This window comes from Neofelis nebulosa, chromosome 3, assembly GCF_028018385.1.
Source record: "Neofelis nebulosa isolate mNeoNeb1 chromosome 3, mNeoNeb1.pri, whole genome shotgun sequence".
NCBI lineage: Eukaryota > Metazoa > Chordata > Mammalia > Carnivora > Felidae > Neofelis > Neofelis nebulosa.
Window position 1 is genome coordinate 69,369,317 of NC_080784.1, and position 15,833 is coordinate 69,385,149.

A 15,833-nucleotide genomic window follows, 5' to 3' on the forward strand; every position below is an offset into this window, starting at 1 on the left:
CCAAAAAGGACTGCAAAGTGTGGTTTTAGCAATACATGTTCTTTTTTTAAATTTTTGTTTACATTTATTGATTTTTGAGAGAGAGAGAGAGAGAGACAGAGAGTGTGCGAGTGGGAGAAGGGCAGAGAGAGAAGGAGACACAGAATCCCAAGAAGGCTCCAGGCTCTGAGCAAGGTGTCAGCACAGAGCCTAACATGGGGCTCGAACCCACAAACTGTGAGATCATGACCTTAGCTGAAGTCAGATGCTCAACTGACCAAACCACTCAGGTGCCCTAGAAATACACATTCTTAACTTTTGGTCTTGTGCATTGCTTAGATTCATCAACATGTCAGGTTTTCCAATAGCAATAGAAGCATTCTAATAACATGCTTTAGGGTTTTCACATCACAGCTAGTATTGCACAGGTGTTGCAAATTTAGAAGAGATCAACCCCAACCACTGTGTGATTGATGTTCTTTGTCTGGACCTTTAAGGTAGGTGAAGGAGGTGAGATGATTCAGCCTCTTCTGGGAACTCCCAGGAACTCCAAATCTCAAAGACTTTTCAACCAAATGACAGGCAATGTTATTTTGGTCAGAGATGCACTTTTCCAAGAGAGAACTGAAAGCTTCTTGGAATCAGGAGTTTAGATTCAATAAGTAAAAGTCACATGGGTGTCACCTTTGATGTAACTGTGTGCCCTTGACCAGGTTTCATAGCGTGGGAATGAAGAGACCACTCCCTCTGAGACAGAGAGAGACAGAGCACAAGTAGGGGAGGGGCACAGAGAGACAGAGAGAGTGAGAGACAGAATCCGAAGCAGGCTCCAGGCTCTGAGCAAGGTGTCTGCACAGAGCCTGATGTGGGGCTGGAATTCACAAACTATGGAATCATGACCTGAGTGGAAGTGAGACACTTAACCAACTGAGCCACCCAGGCACCCCATCTCCTGAAAATATTTTAAAAACTTCCTCACGTGGGGCACCTTCTGTACTCGCTACTCAGACTATTCCCACATGGTCCCCTCTCCTGCCACAGTTATAGCTGATGCCATACAGCTTGGCACTTTAACATTTAAGGCATGTTACTATGGTGTCTACGGCTAAACTGTAGACTCCTTGAGAGCAGAAACCACATGCTGACCTTTTTTTGTGTTTCTCATAGCTCCTATAACCCCAGAGAATGATGATGGAGATGATGGTGGAGATGATGGTGTTGACAATGAGAAGGAGCAGGACGTGTTAGTGACAGTGGCAACTAGCATTTGTTGGCTGTCGAGGCCTTTGCTCAGCCCTTCTCATGAGTCTTCTCAGGAAGACTTAATATTCACAGGAACCCTCTGAGGTACAGGTGAAGGACCTGAGACTTCAGTCATTGTAGGGTGTTGAGTAGTGTTCTCCAAAATTCATGTCCTTCTCAACCTGTGAATGAATGTGACCTAATTTGGAAATAGGTTCCTTGCAGATTTAAACAATTCAGTTAAGATGAGGGTACAGGGGAAGAAAAAAACGTTTCTTTTTACCCTTCAAAGTTCTCACTCAAGCCCCTTCCTTTTCTTCCTTCTTCTGTTTCTCTTGGGGGCTGTAGTCCTTGGTAAAGCAGAGTACTGGGGACACCAAGGCACAATGGACTGAGGGCCCAGGATGAGGAGAAACATTCCAGATAAAGCATTTGGTCTGCATCTTTCACAATGTACTCTCCTGTCCTTGCTTAGCTGCCGCTTCTTACTGGTGTCTTCATTTTGTGTGGAAAGCAAAGCAAGTTACTTCCATGTTTCATAGAGTCAGAACATCCAATCATTTGCCAGATAACTTCTATGGTGAAATGATTTTGAGTGTCTACGGCAGTGCCTGTCCACAATAGGTGCTCAACTGAAATGAAGTGAAGGGAATGGATAGAGCCCTACCCCAGTTATTTTTTTCTTTCACCTTTCGCCCCCTTCACCTATTGTATATTTTGTTTCTTTATATGTTAATAGGCTAGTGTAACCATTTTAACATCTCTCTAGCACACATTCTTTAAGTATTCACCTTGAATATGGACATTATTCAGACTATATCCTTGAAGTATTTACAATCTCATAAGAGAGGAACTATCATCAAAACAAGTCAAAGTATCCGCAGTGGCTTATTTGAGTAAAGATCCCTGGTTAGTCCACAGATATCACCTCATGTTTATCTCCCTTTCTGCCATATTTGTCAGAATGAAGCAATATTCTGTGAAAACAAATTAAAAAATGCATTTAAGAGTTGTCTGTAAAGAAGTCTGTTTTTATGAGAGTCAAATAAAAAAAAAGTTTAAGGGAAAATAAGTTAAATGTTGTAAAGTTCCATTCATTATGCTGTTCAACATTAATTTTGTCATTCAGATAAGTTGAAACAGTGGCTATAATGGGCTATGATTCAGTAAAGTTACAATAATTATTTAAATTTGATTTGAAATTTAGTAAAACAATTCAATAGTATATATATACATATATATTTTCATTTTTCAGGCATTAATAAGCTGTATGATTTGTAAATTAAATGCTGACCTATTCTTGAAAGAGATAGTAAGGTATGAAATAAAAGTTGTCTTGGTTTTAGCACTAGCTGTCCTTGAACACGGTTAGAGGTTTCAGAAATATTCAGTTATTTTAGCATAACCCTGTATATTTTTAAAGTCTATGTTTATTTTGGAAATTCACTATGTATATTTTTGTGTAGGACTAATTTTGGGTCTATGGTGAATGGTAATTATCTCCCTGACCTTTGTCTTTTTTAAATGTTTTTTCCTTTATTCATCTCAATGACATTGCCATTGCTCTAAAATGAATACAATATTTATTGTTATTTAACAAAAATTACTTTGTGTGTGTGTGTGTGTGTGTATATATATATATGTGTGTGTGTGTGTGTGTGTGTGTGTGATTGCCATTGCTCTAAAATGAATACAATATTTATTGTTATTTAACAAAATTTACTTTGTGTGTGTGTGTGTATATATATATATATATATATATATATATATATATATATGTGTGTGTGTGTGTGTGTATTTTTTAAACTTATAATCATCTTCATCCATTTAAATAAATAAAACATAAAATGATTTTGCAGTTGAATCTCTACCATTTTGTTTTTTAACCTTTATTTTGTTCCACTTACAAGCTGTAAACTAGGAATGATAAGACTGACTTTCCTCAAGTAATTATGTCTTACTTTCTAAGTAATTTAAACCTGAGCTAATTGGAATATTTCTGAGTAATTCTCATTTAATTACTTCCAAACATGCAAAATATTTCCATTGAAAGCAGTCAAACTGTCACTGATTGTACTGTTTGACTTCAACCTTCAGTTCTGTATAATGAGAACTATGGATAAAAATCTAGTTTTAAATTTTAAAATATTCTACACTAAAGAGAAAATACTGGCTTCACATCTCCCTACAAATGGATCTGTTCAATATCCCATGGCAAATTTTGTCCCTGCAGCAAAAAGAAAGATAGATTATTTGTGTCTCATTAATTTTTATGTAAAATTATTCTTTGTTCTCTTGGTTGCTCTCTGTCTAAATTGGAAGGGAAATAACTGAAGATTTTTTATGAATTTAATTGTCCATATTTACACAGCTACTACTTACAATTTTTAAAATGGGTATTATGTATATCCATGATAAATATTTAGTAATTATTCTTTGCTATTTATTGTATTGATTTTAGAGCAATGACAACATCATTGAGATGAATAAAGGAAATAAATTTTTAAAAAGACAAGGGTCGGGAATATCATTGCCATTCACCATAAAATGAAAATTAGTTCTATGCTAAAATATATGTGATGAATTTCCAAAACAAGCATAGACTTTTAAAGTATACAGAATTTTTAGTTTTACCGAGGCAGCCTTAGGAATGGATGAAGATATTTGCAAATGACATATCAGTAAAGAGTTATCTTAAAGAACTTATCAAACTCGACACCCAAAAAACAAATAATCTAGTTCAAAAATGGGCAGAAGACATGAATAGACATTTTTCCAAAGAAGACATGCAGATGGCTAACAGTCACCTGAAAACATGCTCAACATCACTCATATTAGGGAAATACAGATCAAACTACAATGAGATGTCACCTCACACCTGTCAGAATGGCTAAAATTAACAACAGATGTTGGCAAGAATGAAGAGAAAGGGGAAAGTTCTTATACTCTTGATGTGAGTGAAAACTGGTGCAGCCACTCTGGAAAACAGTATGGAGGTTCCTCAAAAAGTTAAAAGTAGAACTACCCTACTATCTAGCAATTGCACTACTAGGTATTTACCCAAAGGACACAAAAATACAGATTCCAAGGGATACACGCACCCTGATGTTTATAGCAACATTTTCAACAATAGCCAAATTATGGTAAGAGCCCAAATGTCCATCAACTGATAAAAAGGAGCTATGGTATATATATATATATATATATATATATATATATATATATATATACACACACACACACACACACAAATACACACACACACACACACACACACACAATATGAAATACTATTCAACCATCAAAAAGAATGAAATCTTGCCATTTGCAATGATGTGGATCAAGCTGGAGTGTATTATGCTAAGCGAAATAAGTTACTCAGAGAAAGACAAATACCACATGATCTCAATCATATGCAGAATTTACAAAGCAAAACAGATAAACACAAGGGAAAAAAAGAGAAGCAAACCAGAAAACAGACTCTTAGCTATAGAGAACAAACTGAGAGTTGCTGGAGGGATGCCTGGGTCAGGGGATGGGTTAAATGGGTGATGGTATTAAGGAGTAAATTTGTTGTGATGAGCACTGGGTATTATATGTAAGTGATGGATCACTAAATTCTATACCGGAACTAATATTACACTATATGTTAACTAACTTGAATTTAAATAAAAGCTTGAAACTACAAAAAAAAAAATTTTCTAAAAAATAAATAAATAATGAAATAAAATATATAGGATTCTGCTATAATAACTGAATACTTCCGAAACATCTAAACATGTTCAAGGACAGCTAGTGCTAAAACCAAGATAACTTTTATTTCATATCTTACTATCTCTCAAGAACAGGTCAGCATTTAATTTACAAATCTTAAACTTATTAATGCCTGCAAAATGATGTGCTCGCTTCGGCAGCACATATACTAATGCCTGCAAAATGAATAAAACTAAAAAATGAAATTATTTGCATTAAAATAATAAGTATTACTCTATTAAATAATTGCCAGTGTCTCAACAGTAGGAAAGGAAAAAATAAAGCTTTCCAGGACTTTTTCTTCAAACCCTGTTAAGGACTGGCTTCATAGATAAATTATAGCAGAATCAAACTGGCTTTTTGTAATATCTTGCATTTTGATTTGTTCAGAGAATTCAAGATTATCTGGAGGAAAGGGGTGGGGCACTACGTAATATGTTACCCACTCAGTAGAATTACCAATGAAAACATGTGCACAAAGAACAAAGAAAATACATAAATTTCAATAAGAATATAGATACTTAAGATTGAGCTAAAGACAGAGACACATAAACAGATATAAGACATAGGTACATTATTAATTCTCATTCCATTTTTTATGACAACTGAATAATACTTGTTTATTGAGTTAATTTATTACACATATGGGGCTTTTCTTTTTTACAATGTATATATTCTATTTTTCTGAATCCACTGAAATTCATATATGGCTACAGATAAAAGTATTGTTGATTTAAAATTCATGATTACTAATAGACTTATCAACTTAATGAATTTTAAAATGTAAATGATAGGGGCGCCTGGGTGGCTCAGTCAGTGGGGCGTCCAACTTCCGCTCAGGTCATGATCTTGCGGTCCATGAGTTTGAGCCCCACGTCAGGCTCTGTACTGACAGCTCAAGCCTGGAGACAGCTTCTAATTCTGTGTCTCCCACTCTCTCTGCTCCTTCCCCACTCATTCTCTGTCTCTCTCACTCTCAAAAATGAAAAAAATGTTAAAGAAAAATTAAAAACAAATAAATAAAACTTAAATGATATATCAAAAAGTATGGTCATCAGATTCAGAAACTGAAGCTCTCTGCTCAGTAGTTTTGCAAATGCTCTATCCATCATTTCCTCATCTATATAATGAGAAAAATTGATAACTTGCTATGTTTTTATGGAACAACAAATAAGAAGGGGATTCGATGTACCTGGTTATTTTCAGGAATACTATTTCTATAATTATAAAAACTGAAATTTGCTTTTAGTAATCTAGTACAATACTAATGAAAATTTTCCCAATTTTTCTCTAATATCAATTCACCAGTTTTCAACAAATTTTTATAACCTAGGGGATTTGCTGTATACCACAGAAAAGGTAGGTTGAAAAAATTTTAGACACATATTAATTTTTTTTCTGACCCATTATCTTAATTTTCAAAAATAGCCTAGAGGGAACATATTGCAGATTAAAAAATCTAACAAGAATTCAGAACCAACTTCACAGTGTTAAGAAAAACTATCCAAAGATAGACACATGATAGAGAGACAGATAGATATATAGATAGATTTATATTTACATAAATAATGCTGAAATACTAAATTAATTAAACCAATACCTATTAGGTTATATATTTAAGATATCTAAGTATATGCCAAGAGTTGAAAATGACTTCAGAAGTTTTTTGAAATTCACAGAAATACACATTGATAGGAAGACAACGAGATAAATTTGAATATTGGTGAAATTATAGACATGGGATTCAGACAACAAAAGTCCAACATAAACATGACTGCTTTAATGAAGACAGAAACACAAAAAGATATGAAAGGGAAAAAAAAAAAAACATTTAAGTATTTAATAAAAGAAAAAAAAACTTAAATGAAAGGAGATGCAAATCTGTTTTTAAAAACATTGTGGGGTACCTGGGTGGCTGAGTCAGTTAAGCATCTGACTTCAGCTCAGGTCATGATCTCGTGGTTCATGGGTTTGAGCCCTGCATTGGGCTCTGTGCTGACAGCTCAGAGCCTGGAGCTTGCTTTGGATTCTGTGTCTCCCAAGCTCTCTGCCCCTCCCCCTCTCACCCTCTGTCTCTCTCTTTCTCTCTCAAAGATAAATAAACAATAAAAAACATTTTAACTCATTGCTATGAGAAACAATTAGGAAAATATCACTAAATCTGAGACATAAAATATCAAAACTTACTAAAATTTGAGAATAAAGAAAGAGTTCACCAGACAAGCTAAAAGGATTTACATCTCAGTCAACATGAAAAAATAAGAAACCAGCTTGGTCTCAGGATTCTCCTAAACAACATTAGGTTCATGAAATAATAGAGCAATGGTTCCATCTGGGGGCAATTACTCTCTGGGGACACTTGGCAACATCTAAGAACATTTTTGATTGTCACAGCTGGGGTGGGTGCTACTAGTATTCGGTAGGTAGAGGTCAGGAATGTTACCAAATATAATGCACAACATAGCTCCCCCCAACACACAGTGAAGTATTATCCAAACCAAAATGTCAATAGTATTGATGTTGAGAAATTCTGCACTAAAGTCATGAAAGATGACGTTGTAAAAAAAAAAAAATGTAAAAATGTAACGGAAATATCCTTTATCCTATAAGGCTAACATCCAAGTAAAAGACAACAGGAAAGTATTCTCCAATATTCCAAACTCAGTAAGCATAATGTTAGTAAGATCTTGAAAAGTGCCCTGAAATATAAAACATTGCAAAATAAAGTATGAATCAAAATTAAAATGTGATAATTAAAAATCTATCATATAAAAATGCCGATATTGACATTGAATCCAATTATACATAGATATAAACATAAATATACATGTCTAAATAAGAACTACCAACTTTCAAAGACAGGATACAATTTTCAAAGATTTTAAAAAGAGTCTACATACCATGTAAAAAGATAAATGATGTGTCACGGCATAAATATAAACGAATACAGGTGAACAGCTTCTAAATAAACACAGAGATAATAAACGAGAAAGACAGAAATCAATGTGAACATTTATGTGCCAAATAATGAAATAACAAATATATTTTTTTAATTGTAAGACATATAGAAGAAATCAACATAATTAGCAATAAGAGATTTCAACTTAATAGTCTCAATTTATGACACAACACATTGAGAAAAAAAATGAGGTATCACATGGTCTGAATAAGAACATGATGTAAGTGTTTAAAATCTAAAAAGTATTACCATCTGTTATTCAAGTTCCTGTAGAACATTTGTTTTTAAAAATTGAATATAGGGGCACCTGGGTGGCCCAGTTGGTTGAGTGGCTGGCTCTTGATTTCAGCTCAGGCATGATCCCAGGTCATGGGATCAAGCCCAACATAGGGCTCCACTATGAGAAGAGAACCTGCTTGAGAGTCTTTCTCTCCCTCCCTCTGCCCCTCTCCTCTGCTCTCATTCTCTCTCTAAAATAAAAAAAATAAAAAAAAAAACTTAATTGATTAATTGATTTAATTGCAGCCTAGATAATTAAAGAACTTCCTAACTATGTAAATAGTTTGTAGTTTAAAACTACAAACCATTCTTTGGGGTGCCAAGGTGGCTCAATTAGTTAAGTATCAGACTTTGGCTCAGGTCATGGTCTCATGGGTTCGTGAGCTCAAGCCCCACATCATGTGAGCTCCAGCCCTGCTTCGGGTGAGCCCCACTTCTCTCTCTCTCCCTCTCTGTCTCTGCCTCTCACTTACATATGCCCTCTCTCTCTCAATAAATAAATAAATAAATAAATAAATAAATAAATAAATAAACAAACTACAAACCATTCTTTGATCATAATATAATAAAACAAATTATCTTCATTTTATTTTCTTCTTAGTACAACTTTACTGATTATAGACTTTAGCAGATAACTGAGTTTTTTATTATTTTTTTTAGATATTTTGCATTTTGCTTTCTATATCTTCTCTGTTTACAGAGCTGCATGGAGGTTTTGAAACCATATTTTTTTTTCAACTTTTTTTTTTTTTTTTTTTTTTTTAATTTTTGGGACAGAGCGAGACAGAGCATGAACGGGGGAGGGGCAGAGAGAGAGGGAGACACAGAATTGGAAACAGGCTCCAGGCTCCGAGCCATCAGCCCAGAGCCTGATGCGGGGCTCGAACTCACGGACCGCGAGATCGTGACCTGGCTGAAGTCGGACGCTTAACCGACTGCGCCACCCAGGCGCCCCTTGAAACCATATTTTAATGAACACAAGTGAGCTCTGGGATAACTCTAAGAAGTCTAAAATACTTTTATTTGCAGTCCATGAAGAGTAGGGACAAGACAGTGAAATTATTTAAAATTTAAATTTTTTTCAAATTATTTATTGAAAGATTAAAAACTTTGCAAATTTGATGAAACTATAACCCAAAGATTCAAGAAGTTCAATGAACTCCAAAAACAATTTATATGAATAAAATTACTCTAGTGCAATAAAATTTTTAAAAAATAGATATAAAGAGAAATTATTGAAGGAAGCCAGAGGAAAAAGATACAGAGGAACAAAAGTAAGAAAGAAATCAGAATTGTTATCAAAAACAATGCAAAGCAACATTTCTAAAGTACTTAAAGGAAAAAAAAAAGTCCAAATATAATTCTATACACAGCAAAAACATCTTTCAAAATGGAAGTGCAATAAAATGTATCCAGATATATAAAAGCTGAATAAATTGATCACCAGCAGACCTGCACTGCAGGAATATTAAAAGAAATGATTCAAGTAGAAGGAAAATGATACCATACTAAAGTGGTGAAATGGTGAACAAATATTTTTCTTTATGTTCAAATCTCTTTAAAAGATAACTGATTGTTCAAGCCAAAAATAATAATTGTGTATTATGGAACTTAATCAGATATAAAGGTAAAAGGATTGAAAACAATAGGATATATCACAGAAGAAGAGAAACAGAAGTATGCTATTGTGAGGTTCTAATATTAGGTATGAAGTGGTATACTATTACTTGAAGGTAAACTGATACGTTAAAGGTATAGCCTATAAACCCTAAGGAAAACATTTAAAAAATAAATTATTATAACTGACAGCCCCCCAAAGGGGATAAGATCAATTCATGATAATCTTTAATCTAAAAGAAGTGGTAAAATGAAATTGTGAACAAAAAGCAGGTAAGAGAAAGGGGTTAACTACAAGACAGCACATAAGTAAATTTTTTAATGATAAAAATATTGTATATCTTGATTAAAGTGGTATTTACATGATTATATATATTTTTCAAAATCCAACAATCTTAGAACTGTACATCTAAGAAGGGTGGATTTCACTGAATGCAAATTATACCATAATAAATTTGACTTTAAAAGAAAAGCCAACTTATTTGGAAGAAACATTTGTCTCTATTACATATAAATCAAACTACATGGGACATATTTTATAATATCTAGTAAGTTAAGGCTTACTGTTTTCTAGAAAAAATAAAATTATTTTTTAAAGTACAAAAAATGACATGAAACACCTTAGTAATTTTGTTTAAAAAACATTAGGAAGTAAGTTGGAGAACGTTAGTGTCACTTTCTGGAAAACAAGCATGACAATCCTTCTGCAGCACTCAGAGAAAAACAGGAAAGCTCCCAGATTCCCCATCCTGGGAAAGGAAGTGACTAAATGAAGTTTAGTCCTCGCCCTCAGCATCATGGACAAAATCTGGCAGAATGGGACTCTATCAGGGGTGGCAAGCAATGGCAAAAAAAGGAGCTGAAGGATAAAAGTAACGTCAGGAGATTAGCAGAGACTGTGGTTCCTATCACTAAGGGACAGTTTCCTCCAAAAGAAAGGTATAGAAAATTATGAGTCTCTTTTTACAATGACTTTTCTCCAGGAACAAAAGCAAAAATCAGGAAAATATCCTGTATCTTGCAAAATCTAAGTGACTGACAGCCTCTGAACAGACCAGGTTCAACTGAAACCAGACATTACTTCATAGGCAATAGGCAAACTGACAGTCACTGCCTTGGTCATCAAATAAATAAGCAACAACACAAAATAATAGAAAACAAACAAATAAACAAAAAACCTAGGGCTTGGGGTAGACATCTTGAAAGGAAGGAAAGCCAGCACAAGGCCTTCTGGCCCAGGTAGAGCACATAGATAGGTATTTCTGGACTACAGAGCTCCCTCTAATCCTGAGCAAAGCAAAATGACCAATGCCACATTCTGTAACTATCAAACTGGTTGTGAGAGCTAGAGCTGTACAAGCAGATAAGGCAGATCAAGATTGAAACAAACATCCTGGAAAATTGTAAGTTTCATGAATCAGCTATTGTGTCTGGTGCATCAACTTCCATTCACAAGGAGCCTGTGTCCCCAGCCAAACCCAACAACCAGGGCCAAACATATCAGGTACCCCAGGCCGGTCACACCACTGCCCTCGATTCTGTTTCTGGGTATGTCTCTTCTAATTAGCCATAAAATGTTTTTCCATTCCTTTCTAAGAGGGAACAATTTCACTCAAAATGACCAGTCTAGTTAAAGATGCTAACACATCCTCTGAACTGGATTGTCTCTCTATCCCATAACCAAAGATATTACTCCTTTCAAATATTTTGGCATCTACTAATAGGAGTGCCATATATTTTGCCATTATTGAGTATGGAGTATAAGTTTGCAATATCCCAGGAGTGTGAGCTTAAAGAAAGGAAGGGGTATGCTTCAATTCCTACTGAGTACCAGCTTTGGATTCTATGAGGTGCCTAGGATCATGGAAGAAGGTTAATATATTTTTAAATTCCTTCTAGTTTTAAATATTGTCATTGCCAAGAAAAGAAAGAAGAAAGGAAGGGAAAGGAAGGGGAGGGGAGGAGGAGAAAGGAAGGGAGGGAGAAAGAGAGAGACAAAGAGAGAAGAAGGAAGGGAGGGAGGGAGGGAGGGAGGAAGGAAGGAAGGAAGGAAGGAAGGAAGGAAGGAAGGAAGGAAGGAAGGAAGGAAGGAAGGAAGGAAGGAAAAGGAAAAAAAGAGAAAAGGCAAAGAAAAAAAAGAAAGAAGAGATGAAAAGAAAAGAGAAGGGAAGAAAAATAAAGAAAAAGAAAAAATCTATAAAAACTGTCAGGGACTTACTATAAGAAGAAAAACCAGTAAAGACCATACCCCGATACATGAATCATGAATCACCAACTGCCAGCACCCCCATATCTGAACTAGATTCCACACCATAGAATATTTTGGTGACAGAAGTGTTCAGAACTCATCATTAAGCATGAAGAAACCGTCTACAAAGATGTTATCAGGCATGAAAATACCCTCTTAGCCGAAGGTAAACATGGCTTCCTTCAGCCACACTTGATGATAATGTGCAGGATCTTGTTATTAGTGTATAATTTGCTCATCATTTTGATGAGTTGTTTTGTGATTTTCATGTAGATGTCTATATATCCCTTACTCTGAACTCAGGATCTGGTTTTCCTTCTATTCTGAGACCTTGGGTAGGGGCTAATGTTCATGCAAAATTGGGAGGCCTGGCAATACTTCCATTTCAGAGAAAGTATAACTAGATTCTAACTGGGTGAGGTATCCCCATTCTACTTTTTACTCTGTGCCACATACTTTACATTGGTGGCAGGATTATGTATCAAGTTACCAAAATCTATTGATAATCTCTAAAATAAGAGTCCCAGAACTTTTTCCTACTTTTGTCAGAGTCTACTCTTAAAAAAATGAAAGAATAATTCTGTCTTCCTCTCCCCTCTAGAAAGTTCTGGAATGCTTATCTTAGGGCTTATCAATACCTTTTGTCTTTCCTAGCCTAAACTGAACTTCCAGTTACACAACTTTATCCAGGTTCTTGTATGTGATGAAAGATAGTGTAGTAGAAGGAGGACATAGGTTAAAAGAAAGGACTTGCCCAAATGTGGCACAGTTGTTGGGGTCTTGAGTTTCATAAATGACACTCCACTGTGTAGAGGCAGTGGGATTTCTGACTTGGCAAATGTGTTCACTGAAAAGAACTAAATCAAATATCAAGGTCTTAATGCCCTCAGCAAAAGATGTCATTGTTCATATATGGCTTAGAGGCTGTGGAGTAATTTGCCTTGGAATGACTTGGACCTATAGGCTTGGACAATAAGCATCCTAAAGGCAACCATAAGGGACTGAATATCAACACCCTTTCCTAAGTATTTATTAACAGTGTACCTTCTGCTAAGTAGGGAAATGAGTTCTCATGCTAACTAAATTCTGCTCACCCTGTTAAATGGTGGCTGAGAACTAGATTTACCTTAAGTGAAAAATTAAATATGCTTTTTCTGCTCCTCAGTGCTATGGAAGAAGTTTATGATTTTCTATTTATTACCCCATTTAATCCTCACCACTCTTCAAAGAAAGTATTGTTTATACCCACTGAGGTACAGCAAAGTTAATATGTGCTTAGTAGATTAACACAGACAATGAAACTAGTGATAGAGAACATTCTCGTATGTGAACAATCATAAAGGGAAAGTATTATACAACTGAAGTGTCTGGGAGCAGAGTTAGCTTCAGGCAGCAGTGTTGATGCAGGACCTCAATGTATTTCATCAGGATTTAGTTTTGTTTGCATATTTTGGCTCTCTGTCTTCTGTGCTGGATCCATTCTCAGGCTTCAGGTGATGGCTGGAGAGCTGCTCGCAAATGGAAAGCTACATCCTGCCAGATTCAAGTACACTGAAAATGCAGTATTTTCTTACAACAGTCCCTGCAGTCAGTACCAATTGGATCAAGTGCCTTTTCCTAATAGTCATTGTGGCCAGTTTGTAAAATTCTAATTTGGGCCAAGTCTGAATAGAGGTGTGGGGGGAGAGAACTCCATAAATGTATACAACAAAGACTGAAAAACGGGGTCAGTTTCTCCAAAGGGCAACAAAAGTATATTTTATACAGAAGGTGAATGAGTAGTTTATATAGGTGAATGTCACCTTTCAAGTGACAAAATAAAACAAAAACAAAACAGATGTCCACTATAGTCCTCTCTATAACCCAGCTCCTTACTTTGGGCCCACAGCCATACTACTCCCCCTTCAATCTATCTGAAAGTCTGAAAGTAGATACTTGTAGAGGCCCTGGGAGGTGGAGTGAGTAATGTATTAGAGATCAGGGTAAGGATCTTGAAGAGGGGGAAATATCTGGGAGACTTTTGAATTCCTATTGATGAACCACCCAATCAGCTGACTTCTCAATTCCTGGATTTTCTCATTTCAGATTCCTTACCTATTCCTTATCTATTCCAACATGGCTATGGCCAAAACCTAGACCTTACCATAAGGCACAGCTATGCCTTCTGAATAATATAGTGCCATATCCTACCCTCTGACCTCAATCTCTAGCCATTCTAGCTTATGCCTTCAGATGCCAATTTATCCACCTTGCCAAGACTTTCAGTCCTTTGATCCTTCTATCATCAACTTTTGGCTACCATTTCCCCCTCCACAGTAGACTTAATGATCCATTGCTTAAGTAACATCCTAAGCACTCTCATTAGTTTTCCTTTCATCATTTCTGCCTAGCAAAATCCCAACTCCCTGCCTTTTCCAGACCTGCCCTCTAATTTAATGGTTCAGCCCTATTGGATAAAATCATACAAATGAGTCTACAATTAATGAACAACTACAATATTGCTTGAAGTGTATCCATTTGTTTATTAATTCTAGGCATATTTATTTATTTTTATGTATATTTGCTGAGTGCCTACTAAGTACTAGTCACTGTGAAGCTTACATCATTGTTTACTTAGTCAACACTAACATTCACATCGTCTTCAAAACTATGTCAGGAGCATCTGGGTGGCTTACTTGGTTAAGCAACAGACTTCAGCTCAGGTCACGATCTCACCCTCTGTGAGTTCCAGCCCCAAATCAGGCTCTGTGCTGACAGCTCAGAGCCTGGAGCCTGCTTAGGATTCTGTGTTTCCCTTTCTCTCTACCCTTTCCCTGCTTGCACTCTGTCTCTTTCTCAAAAATAAATAAACATTACAAAAAGGTATCTACCTATTAGATCGATATATATAGATATGTATATCATATATATTTTTTTTTTTCATTTATTTCAGATACTCTCTACTTTCCTTAAGCTTCTGCCCTCACACCAACTGAGCAAATGCACTAAATCCCCTAAAAGTAACCATATGGAAGGGAACACCAAAGACTCTTCCCTAGGTGTTTTGTAACAGTGCATATACCACCAAATAGGGAAGTGAGCTCTCATGATAACTAAAGCCTCAGATGGGAAACAATCTCTCCCACATTTGTCCTTCCCCTTTCTTCCTTTCCTTGTCCTTCCCTCCTTCCTCCTCCCGTCTCTGTCATCTTTGACCTTCCCAAACTGGGAAATGTTCCTTTACCCCTCGCATCACAGTTTTCACACTACGCTATAACTCTTACCTTAGTTATCCTTCTTTCTGTAGAACACAGACCCTGTCTATCCTTCTACTGCTGTATTTTGCAGCATCTGTGGCTTAGCACCCCAGTGGGCTTCCATAACCTTGGGGAAAGGAAGAGCATCAAGGGAGGAACACTGTGACTGGAGGGTACCGCCCACCACTCCATGGGGACAGGGCCAGGCTGGGGGCAGGGCCACACCCTCCTCCTGCTTCCTGAAGGAAGTTGTGCAGCCCTACCTCAAGGTGGTGAATTTAATCCCATTGTTTACGTGAAACAAAGTTCTTGATTCATCCTCACAGAAGGCATTCTAGAGGAACTTTTTGGATGCTTTTAGCAACTTTTGAACTCCTCTTGCACTAAAGGATACTTCCAAAGGTCCCGCCTTTTCTGTCAGTTGTGTGGGGCTTGTGCCTCTAGGGTCTCTGCAGCCGCTCCTCAGCCAGAGGCCTCACATCCCCATGACCTCCTGGCTAGCCGCAGATGCACAAGGTCC